Source organism: Bidens hawaiensis, unplaced genomic scaffold, assembly GCF_021521415.1.
Source record: "Bidens hawaiensis isolate Kalapana, Puna unplaced genomic scaffold, B.hawaiensis_p1.1 tig00017131_1, whole genome shotgun sequence".
In the NCBI taxonomy this organism is placed as follows: domain Eukaryota; kingdom Viridiplantae; phylum Streptophyta; class Magnoliopsida; order Asterales; family Asteraceae; genus Bidens; species Bidens hawaiensis.
In genome coordinates this window covers 214,396-223,367 of record NW_027492586.1, presented here as the reverse complement: position 1 = coordinate 223,367, position 8,972 = coordinate 214,396, and the positions used below count along the sequence as shown (strand labels likewise).

At 31.5% G+C, this 8,972-nt stretch overlaps 1 long non-coding RNA gene across 2 annotated transcripts; it reads left to right on the top strand.

Annotated features, from left to right (window-relative positions):
- Positions 1-2,072: 2,072 nt before the first annotated feature.
- Positions 2,073-3,594, top strand: LOC143553035 (uncharacterized). Of its 2 annotated transcripts, none has more exons than XR_013138757.1 (3): positions 2,073-2,162; positions 2,367-2,468; positions 3,471-3,594. It is a non-coding gene; the product is annotated as an uncharacterized LOC143553035 (long non-coding RNA). The 2 variants fall into 2 exon arrangements; XR_013138758.1 differs by lacking the exon at positions 3,471-3,594 and adding an exon at positions 2,552-2,601.
- Positions 3,595-8,972: the final 5,378 nt, after the last annotated feature.

Sequence of the window (8,972 nt, the reverse complement as noted above, 5' to 3'; positions counted from 1 at the left end):
CTATAATCGAATGAAGAGTCAACACAAAAGCCGATTGTATCACTGTTATATTTATAGAATCCTTGTGAATTGGAGTTAGACAATTTTTTGAAGACGGTTGTTAATGGATTCCAAACAAACATCTCCCATGTAGTTATTAGGCAAACACATACCATGCCGTCTAAAGTAGCTAAAAATAAAAATTTTCCAGATGAGCATTAAACGGGATGCTAATGTTGGTAGCCAATAAATAGTTCGCGGCTTTATAATTCAACGAACGAGCCTTGCACGATCGTGGACCTGCCTCGAGGAGTTTTTGATCACTCGATGCTCGCATGTAATCACAGTGAGCCTTTAGAAACATCGGCGTTGATATGAAATCTAACCATTCCTTACAGACGGTCTTGCACTGGGCAACAACATTTGGAGGGAGTTTTGCAATAATCTCCAGCATTAATACCATAACCGGAAGGGAAGATATCATTTTGATCTAAACAATGAAGTTTGGAAAAAGACAAATCATGTTTAGTTTAACATGTAAAAGGTATTAAATATAAATATAACAAAAATATATTTAGTAAACAATTAGTTATAATATGTGTAAATAAATGAATAATACCATAATCATATGTATATTTTACAATTTTAGATTAGGAGGCGCCAACTAAATAACATAATATAATTCAAAGTAATTAGACTACCTTTGTACTTCTAACCGATGAAAGAACGAAAAACTTTTAGTTGAAGGCTAATATATCTATACCACATACCATATTGTTATAAAACAACAAAGTAACAAAAAAAAATCATACAAGGTGAAACTAAACAAAAATAAAAATGCTACAAACATACAAGAGTTACTTATAAATAAAGATGGAGATATGGATGACAATTAAACCTGGATCCGACGAGAAAATCTGAAACATTTGGGACTTGGGACTGGGTTGGGATAGACTTTAAGATTATTGTCATTGATAACCCAACTCAACTAACCTTTTTTAAATAAATATATATTACATTATCTTTAGTTTTTATTATATTAGAAAATAATATAAATTAAAAACACACACATATATATAGAAGAGAAACCATAATATAAATTGGTAAGAAACCAAAAGAACTTAAAAGGCATCATAAATAAGTGATATGGAAATATGATTTATTTATGAGGAAAAAACTAATAACAGGATTTAAAAAAATAATAATAATGAGAAAAAAATGAACTTTCGTATTTAGAAAAATAAAAAAATAATAATGAAATAAGATTAAATAATAATAATAATAATAAAATAATGAACTTTCTATTAAAAAAATAAAAAAAAAATAATGGGATAAGATTAGTTTTTCTATATTCATATTTTTTTTTAAAAGAGAAACAATATTATGAACCATTAAAAATTTTAATTTGGCAATATAAATGAGAAAATGGGTTTAGATGTGTTAGACTACAACTGACTTATCGTCACTCCAAACAGGTTGCTCCCATTATTTGAGTTTTCAGTTTTTTAATTCTTTTAATGCAATACACTCAACCGACTAAACAAACACATCCTAGCAGGAATAGTCTAATAATTGGGTATGTGGTTGAGAATACTTAAACCCGTCTCAAACCATAATATCCATGGATGAAATCTAGATAAAGATTCGAATAAAGAAGAAAATACGATAAATCTTTGAATTTGAAAATAAAGAAAGAAATAAATACTTAAATGTAGGTTTTTCTAAATCAATTTGCTTAATATCAATAATAGAAAATATAAATTACTTACTTAATTTACTTAATTAATAGTAAGCTTATTACGATGTATAATTTTTTGGTTTTTGGAAATTAACATATTCTATTAATTCTTTTTTTATTAACTAAAATAGATTAGGTAATTTTTAAATTCAAATCAAAGTAAAAAATTAAATTTGTAATTTATCTAATTTGAAAAGGTCAACATCTGGGTAAAATATTTTTCCTTTTCCCCCAAACCACTTTAATCTTCTCAAACCCTTTTCTAAGTTCCAACTACAGACTCAAACGTCCACACACACACACACACACACACAACCAGGGCACATCGAACAATTATTCCAAACAAATCAGACATCAGCCGTCCGGCGTCTTTTGACCACCACGTAATCGCCGACGATCAAACACCGACAACCATGGTGAAATCCCCAATTTGATTCCTTTATAGGTACGATTTCTTTTTAATTGTGTAGATTGTTTTGATTTAGTTTTTGTTTATTCTTGATGTTTTGGGGTTTGATGATTAAAAAGTTGATAGTTATTAGGGTTTGATTTCATATTTTCATCACTTATAGTCAAATTGTTTATGTGATTAGTATTGATAAAATATTTTTAATGTGGTTACTTAGTTGTTAACTGTTAAAATTGATAGGCACAAGACAAGATTACATTTTGGTCAGTTGGTTAAGTACCTAAGGATACTTAAGAGAAACAAAAGAAAGATAGCGAAGCCGATCATTGTGCGGAAGTTAGTGTAAGTGATTTCTATTTACATATTTTTATGGTCAATTGTTTTATATTGGTGTGTGAGATTAGTAAAATTAGGTTATTGTACAGGCTAGCGGAAAGATCACAAATACAAAAGTTGCAAAAAATTTCTAACGCAGTTTTGATTGAACTTCAAAAGGTAGGGGTGTTTTATATTTAGTGTAAACTTTAAAACGTAAAATAAGTTTGAGTCAAAAAGTTTGTTTTATATGAGTGTGGATTTGGTCCAGGTCAAAATTGGCTTTGAAACACTTTTTTTCCGGTTTTAGTTTTCATTCAGTTCTTATCTCATAAAATGATAATTTAGGCAATTGGTTTCACTTCATATGTTAGTTGAACCTGAAATTACCCGTTTTAACCCGTTACTTAATTTTAGTTCTTGATTACTTGATATTTTAACACTATTTATATGGTTAGTATTTTAAGTGAACCCGGAATGACCCGTTCAACATGTTAGTTAAAGTTATTATCTCTGTTCCAGTTGTGTTTCTCTTAAAAGTTGTAATGCATGTAGCCTTATCCAACCACTTTTGATGTGGTGTTTCAATGCAACAAACATGCTCTTTATGTCTATTGGTAATCACCGTGCAAAATGAGTCAGCAATGGTATAGCCATTTTAGAGTAGCCAAGTTAGTAGCTGGCGTAATTATGTACTTATATCCTTAGTTAAGAGTTATCAAAATGGGTGGGTCAACAGGTTGGGTTAGGTTGACCCATCAAAATGTTTTTCCAGTTTCATCAATTTCATAAATAGTTGATGAATTGTATGATTACAAAAGCTATTACTTTAATAAGTTCAAGTTATTATAGCAGCCTATGTTGCAGCAATGGCGGGGATGTAACTCTTGAGTTGATTTCTTTTCATTTGTGTTTATTATGCTTTTTTTTAGTGTTTTGATGTTCGGTTATTGACGTTATCTTCTTCAAAACCTAGCGCAAAGCGCGGGTACTAAATTCTAGTTGGTTACTAATTTTGAACTTATATAGGTGAAGATTCAGAAAATGAGATAAAGATTTGAGGAGAAAATGATGAACAAGATGCCAGGTGTTTAAGAAAAGCTTAAGAACTGAGAGTGGCAGCCCAATACGAGCAATATGCAACTTTTGATGAACGGCGTTCAATGACTATAATTTGTAGCCGCCACATATCAGAAACACTACACTACTGGTAAGCTTGTTTTAAAAATTACTGTTTTTGTTGTCTTTTAGTGTGTATTTTATACTGCCTTATTACATTATGTTTGAAAAAAATGGTTTCATTAACTATAAAATGACCAAACTATAAAAAAAGCATTTAATAAATAATCTATCAAACCGTGTGAAACACATAAACAAGTATAAGTAACAAATTAAACATCTAAAACACATACCAAACTAAAACATATAACACACAATAATGTAGCACATATATTTTTAGAATGTATACAGACAGTAAGAACAATTATAAAACAAATAAAGCACATACCTTTAAGGAATTTTGAGAGTAGGTACAAAAGTCTTCAAGCTTTCAATTAATGGAGAGACCTTAAAATAATCTGAGAATGTAATCACAAAAAAACATATAAGGAACTGTATAAGTAAAATACTAAAAGAGTCTAAACATTACATACCTACGAGGGGAAAAACTTGCTGAAAACTGTTGAAATGTAGTGATAGTTCAGATTTTGAGTGTTGAAGCATATATGAGATTTAACTGAAGCAACACACCCACAAAAATTAGGAACCCACGTTAGTAACTGTTAACACATGAGATTTAATTTAATTTAATTTTTAAAATTCAAGTAACAAACATAAGTTATATTTTTAACTTTTTTATAATAAATATATCTTTACCATATGTCAAAATTGGTTTTCATTGTTTTTTATTATCAAGTAACTTATAAATGTAACATTGTTTTTGTGTAATGTATTTAGTAGTCATAAAAGGTGAGTAATAAACATAAGAAAATCGTTTATTAGATAACTTCATTATAAAAATATTATTAATAACTGAATATAATAAAAACATTGTCACAATTAAAAACATAAAATAAATTAACTTCCGTCTAAACTCTAAATTAATATGTAAAAGCTTTTTAACATGTTGCACAACATGCCACCATGATCTCATAACCTCCTATCATTGTTGCTTGAAAATAGGAGATTATTTAAAGATAAAAATTGATTTTTTTTCTTTATAACCTTTTATTTAATTTATTAACTTCCATGAATGATATTAAAAACAAATGATTTGTTAAATGTTAAGCATGATTGTATACATGTACATATATAGGAAGTTGAATAACAAGCTAAAACGGGTTAGGGGCAAAACAAGTAGGACTTATGACATGATCTTTTTTCCGTTTCGTAAATAATAAATCGCTTACAAAAACCAAGTTATTTGAATATAATAATATAACTTCTTTTAAACAAACATGACTTAAGACATTTGGAATATTTGACTACACTTCAGGTGACATTTTCATATTTTAGATGTTTTGTATTTTTGTCATGTTTGACTCATTTCAATAATGTTATATTTTCTCATCCTTTAATAAAAACTTTATATTAACAAAATGACTCTTTTCATAAACTAAAAGACTCTAACTTTGAAGTTTGAACCAATTAAGAGTATAAAAATAAATAAATTAAAAACCCCAAAAAAATACAAAATTAAAAAATTTTCAATAAAACATTTGTGTTAGGTACATATGCATTTAAAAAGTTATAGAGGTTAGGAAGAATTCAGTTTCGGTTCTACTATTAATCAAAATTCCCTTAGTTATATATTTTTAGCTAATTTGGTATAAATAACATAAATACTAAGATAACTTCCCTTAATAAAAATATTTTATTGATTGAATGAACATTCATGATCAACAAAACGATCCACTTCCCTTAGTATTTGTTGGGTTTAATAATTAACAAGAATTGATTTTAAAAAAAGAATGAGTTCTACCAAAATTAATTCAGGATTTCATCCAACCTAAGGAAAAAAATATATTAAAATTGCATAAATAATAATATAACAGCACATTAACATATTTCTCATATTTGTAGTTATAACAAGCCGTAAAAATAAGAATAAAGAAATATTATCATAAAAAAAGTTTTGTTATTCATACATGTAACAAAGTGCAAATATATGTATAACAATATAAATATTGATATTTAGAAAACAAAGTATACGTTTTTTTTCATGGTTCCCATCTAAAGTTTACAGTTTAGAAATTACATTATGTATAACGGGTATGTATAAACATAAATAACATCAACCTTAGAATTTATATATATTAATTCATAACAAAGCAAATTTAAAAAAAGTAACTCAAAACAAGGCAACTTAAAACAAAGTAATAACGTCATAAGCTTGCTAAAAACATAAGGAAACAAAGCAAGGAATAAAATTAAATCAGATGAAATCTATTCCGCTTCTGAACGGAGACACGTGGTATCTTGATTTCAAAGTTTGTCTTTGGGCCAGAATTTGATGCATCACGTAACTTATGTTGATCCTCATTTTCATCAGAGCTGCTAACCTCAATCACATCATTCCAGTTCCATTCTTCAAGATTTTTTAACCTTTTGGCCTTCATTGCAAATTGATGATCCTTAGCAGCAAATTCACGATCCTTAAAAATAGTAGATTGTTAATTAAGAAAATAGGTAAAATACATGGAAACAGTAGTATTACCTCGTCACTAAATTCACGTTGAAGTTGAGACTTGTAGGGACTAAATTCAGACCCATAAGAAATTATCTCAACACTATCAGAATCATCCTCATCCTGTAAATGGTGAAAAATTTGAGAGTGACATAACTATATGATATGTATTTAAGTACTAAAAGAAATTATACTTTAAAACGTGTCACATTTATAAGAGAATCATTGAAAATTATTGGCTGAAGCGCCTGAGATTATCCAAAACAGACATTAGATAATAGAATACTTTAAAAAATAAATTGATCAAAGAACTTACCTTATCAAATTGAAGATTTGGCTTGTCTTCAAGCTTGTAATTGGTGAGATGTAAAGAATCATCTTTGAGCCTAGCTTGTTTGATGTTTTCAGTCGGATAATCCATGAGTTAAACAAGTTTTTGTGTATAATTTAATATCTTTATATAGAAGATTAAATTTAAAAAAATAACTGCACTACCCCACTTTCTTTATAATCATGTAATATAGGAGCAGTTATAGGTGAAATTAATATTTCAAATTACATACTTGAGGAATGTTTATTTGTTTCCTGTTGAGTTATTATATAATATTTTGTTTTTATTAATTCTAAATAGGATTTTAAACATATATGATAAATGTAATTAACTGTATATTCTTATTATATCAACAAATAATTTATGTATCTCTTGTTAATATATTATTTGTTTCTTTATAAAAATTAGATATGTAGATATAAAAACATTATTTAGTCGTATATCTTTCTCGTTAATTTATTTTTTGTTTATTTAAAAATGTAGACATGTCATTATAAAACTGAATGCTATTGTTTTTATTTACTATTGGTGCAGCCTTCTTCGATTAAGCAAAAGTGGGCTACCTGATGCTGTAGTGATTGGTGGTTTGAATGTTTCCAAAATCATCAATGAGCCAACGGGTGCAGCTATTGCATATGGTGTTGACAGGTTAGTATTGTTATATAAAAAAGGTGTTAAATTGATATTGATAATTTATTTATGAACCCTCCACCTCCCGTCAACCCTACCCTCCACCTCCGGTGCGCCGCCGCCGCCACCTGCCTCCTCCACCTCCAGTGCGCCACCGCCTACCTTTCCACCTCCGGTGCGCCGTCGCCACCCGCATCCTCCACCTCCGGCGACCTCCAGCCGCCGCTCCCCTACAGTCGGCGCTCACCTCCAGCCACTGTTCACCACCTGCATCCGCCGACCTATTGTCCATATCTATCAACAAGTGGTCATCCAAATAATGATATGAAGTCCCCCAACGTAAGAAAACCCTAGCTCCGAAAATCTCGGGCGATCCACGGCGGCATGGATTCAGAAGAATGGGAACAACCACGTAATCGGAAAGGGAAACGGAATGATCATCAGGCTCAAGGTAATAACAAGGTTTTATCGAAGTTTTTTGTCTCAAATCTTCCCCCAAAGTGTTCTTCACAATACTTAAAAGATGTTATGGGTAGCTTTGGTCGTTACGAAGGTTCCTATATAGCTAGGAAGCTGGATAAATGGGGCAAGAGGTTTGCTTTCGTATCGTTTTCCGAGGTGAAAGATGTCAAACGGTTGGGAGATGAGTTATCAGATGTATGGATCGGTTCGTATAAGTTGTTTATTGCGATTGCTCGGTTTGTGGATGGTGAGAATATAGATAGACCCGATTCTGGTAATAGGAGGAAGACGGCTTCTGTTCCTGTTAATAGCCATGCAAAACCTAGTGGTCAAGCAAACCCTAGTTCCGAAGGATCCGATAGGAATGGGGTTCCTTATGCATCAGTTGGTAATGGGCGTTCCTTTGTTGATTCTTTGTTAAATCGGAATAAAGTAGATGAGATTAAGGTGGATGATTCGGTGGAACGGTTTTCTCATTGGAAGGGATGTGCTCTTACGGGGAGGGTGGTGAATCTTCACACGTTAACTTCTTTGAAAAAGTTGGTTCGGAAGCATGGTTGGAGATCATTAGATATTAAGTATTTGGGAGGGCTTTCAGTGGTGTTGGTATTCTACGTTAGTGGGGATATGGATGCCACCCTGAATGACAAAGACAAATGGTCAGACTGGTTTGAGTTTTTAGAACCTTGGTCTGATAGAACTAGTGTGGAGGAGGGTCGGATCGCCTGGCTCCAAGTTCATGGGGTTCCGGCTCAGTTGGTGTTAGATGAGGTATTCGATTTGATTGGAAGCAGATTTGGCAAGGTGGTTCAATCGGCTTCCTTATCTACTGAAGAGAACAACTTATCGTATACTCTCATCGGTGTGTTGAGTAAAGAGTGCAAAAGGATTGTGGATCGGGTAGACATTAATTGGAGGGGAAAAATTTTTAAAGTGTGGGTGGATGAAGATGTTGGGGAATGGATACCGGAATGTGTAGTAGAGTATGAAGAGGATGATGGTTCCGTTTTACCGGAGGAGGATAAGTGTGATGATAATATTGTGCAGGATAAGTTTCATAATGTGCATCGTGAAGAGGGCGAATGTTCTCAAGCTAATGAAGTTTCTGTCAGGGAACATGTTGTTAATGGGTTGGATGGTTGTGTGAACGATAATTCTAATGTGATGGTCGGTGAGTTTTCGAACTCTTATGATCATTCTATTGAGGAGGCGGTCGAGAATGGTAACGGTGATAGTACAAATGTTTCTGTGTTGAAAGGCAAGGGACATAAGAAGTTCAGACGGAAGTCTTTATTTTCTAATCGGAGTGGGGGTAGTGGTTCTAGGGAGCGTCCTAAGAAGAGACCAAGGGAGGATATAGATATGTTTGATCTTGATAGGTTTATCGGTATTATGCACGTGCCTTCGGATGTTACTAGGGGTA